The following is a 2500-nucleotide window of genomic DNA, read 5'->3' as shown; positions in this document are numbered from 1 at the left end:
AAAAATTACGAATGGAAACCACCCGTAAAGAGAAATGAGATCGAGGCGCTTGCGTGAGGCCGTATACAGAAAGACCCGCCGCCACGATCTCGTATTTTTTTTTGCGTCGTGGAGACCGTACAAACGAATAACAAAATCTCTAAAGTGCCTCGTGTCGGAGAGATCATGCTCGCCTATTCTCTTCTATGTTTCGTGGTCTGTGTTGCGTTTGCTCTCCTCCTAGCAACGGGACATCGAAGACTCCTCTTTGGGATCGAACGAAGCGACTAAAACGAGTCGACGAGAGCGAAAGTACGAGTAGCGAGTCGCGCATGTAGAAAGGATACCGACATATCTTCGAAGGTTCTCTTCGAAGATCCATGGATACCTTATGCGCGTCGACCTCTCGTCTCTTTCACCGCTCTCGGTCGTTCTCGAAACGTGCTTCCTACCCATAGGGCGTGTGTTCTTCGTATGTCGTTTTGTTCGAAATAACGAAACCACTTGTAACATACTCGTGGATCGGGTAACCTAGAACGAAAACGCATTGCGTGGATGTTGGCCCGCTATGATAATGATAATGATGACGATGACTATGATGACGATGCGTAGCAACGATTCGTAACTAGTCTAGCCGAAGTTGGTTCAGAGGGGACCGCAGGCTGTCTACCCTCGATGTCGTGAGTCGGACACCCGTGCCGTCGCTAGAGTTTTTTCAAAGCTCGGCTTCTGGATATTGGGAAGAAAGACCGCTCGAGGACGACGGCTGCGCGTGCGTCCCATCGAATTTTTTTTTTTTTATACCACCTGAACGACTAAAGTTTCGTCTAGTTCGTCGCATATAACCCGTTCAGAGGGGACCGCAGGCTGTCTATCCTCGTTGTCGTGAGTCGGACACCCGTGCCGTCGCTGAAGTTTTTTCAAAGCTCGGCTTCTGGATATTGGGAAGAAAGACCGCGCGAGGTAGATGGATGCGAGTCCCATCGAATTTTTTTATTTTTTAAAAAAACAATCACCTGAACGGAGATGTGTTCTCTTTCGTCGATTTTTCACGCTTTGAGTCGTCGCGATCGCCATCCGTTCGGAGGAGATCGCCGACTTCGAAGCCTCGATGTCGTGAGTCGGACACCCGTGCCGTCGCTAGAGTTTTTTCAAAGCTCGGCTTCTGGATATTGGGAGGAAAGACCGCTCGAGGCCGAGGGTCGCGCGAGTCCCATCGAATCTTTACATCACCCGAACGATGGAGGCGCACGCTCTTTTTCTTGAATAATTGGACGAGAGGAATGCATATCGTATTATATATACACACACACACATATATATGGGCTAGCCACCGTGCGTATTTCTTCGCGAGATCGTGTGCTGCACAGAGGATTCAGAATCGGGTGTTATATCCCCGTCGTTTCCTGACGAACGGAGCTTCGATCTCGATGGTTGTTATATATCATAATGTACTTTTCGCCCGGCCGGCGGACGCGCGTATCTTCGCGCGTTCGTCGGATTTCATTTTCGAACGTTTTCGTGTCGTCGATCTTCCGGCGACTTCTGCGCGTCCGATTCCCGTTGGTCGGTCGTGTCGGATCTCGGCTTCGCTCGAACCGAGTATTAAGAGTACATGGAGTACAAGAGTTTTAAAAAATATATGAAAAGATTACCCTGAACGGTGGATCACTTGGCTCGTGGGTCGATGAAGAACGCAGCTAATTGCGCGTCAACGTGTGAACTGCAGGACACATGAACATCGACATTTCGAACGCACATTGCGGTCCACGGATACAATTCCTGGACCACGCCTGGCTGAGGGTTGCTCACGTAAACCTAAGACTGCTTGCGTTGCGTGTCGTTCCTCTCTATCTGTCTCTCTCTGTCCCTTGGTGCCTTCGACAACCCGCCGTCGTTCTTACGATACGTAGAACGTTTCAGAGTCGGAGGAAGCGCACGAAGAAGGATACGAACAAGAGCGGACGCGAGAGAACGTACGCGACGTACGAGCGATTGTTGGACGCTCGTCGGCGTTCGTCGCGGTCGTGTCGAGGCCGTGCAATTCGTACGCATGCTCGATATATAAACTATCGTGTTCACGGGAGACACTACGAAACTCTACCTCTGTCTCTCTCTGTCCCTTGGTGCCTTCGACAACCCGCCGTCGTTCTTACGATACGTAGAACGTTTCAGAGTCGGAGGAAGCGCACGAAGAAGGATACGAATAAGAGCGGAGAGAACCGTCACGGACCTGCGTGAGTGCTAGCGGCGTCGTGAGTCGTCCTTTCGTACGACCGCCCGCTTATGCACCGCTTCGTGTCGGTTATCGAATATATTTATATATATATATATATATATATATACGTAGTGTTGTCCTCGTGACCGATTTTTTTTTCATATCAGCAGATTTGCATACGTTTGCAGGTTTTCGATGAGCACGATGTCCGCGCCCCCGACGTCGTCTTAAATGAATATTATTTTGGCGAGACTGAGAGAAAGCAAATATGGGAACTCGGTCGAGAGAGGAGAGAAGGAGAAC

The 2500-nt window shown here is 49.9% G+C and overlaps 1 long non-coding RNA gene and 1 other non-coding gene across 2 annotated transcripts in view; both read left to right on the top strand.

Annotated features, from left to right (window-relative positions):
- The window catches only part of LOC126927289 (uncharacterized), a 998-nt gene extending 216 nt beyond the window's left edge, over positions 1-782 (top strand). The window contains exon 2 of the long non-coding RNA XR_007715357.1: positions 1-782. This exon is cut by the window's left edge and continues 107 nt beyond it. This is a non-coding gene — a long non-coding RNA (uncharacterized LOC126927289).
- An 849-nt stretch (positions 783-1631) lies between these two features.
- Positions 1632-1786, top strand: LOC126927311 (5.8S ribosomal RNA). The gene has a single exon (XR_007715365.1). It is a non-coding gene; the product is annotated as a 5.8S ribosomal RNA (ribosomal RNA).
- Positions 1787-2500: the final 714 nt, after the last annotated feature.

Source organism: Bombus affinis, unplaced genomic scaffold, assembly GCF_024516045.1.
Source record: "Bombus affinis isolate iyBomAffi1 unplaced genomic scaffold, iyBomAffi1.2 ctg00000082.1, whole genome shotgun sequence".
NCBI classification, from domain to species: domain Eukaryota; kingdom Metazoa; phylum Arthropoda; class Insecta; order Hymenoptera; family Apidae; genus Bombus; species Bombus affinis.
The sequence above is the reverse complement of the archived record's forward strand: the minus strand, read 5'-3'. Positions and strand labels throughout refer to the sequence as shown.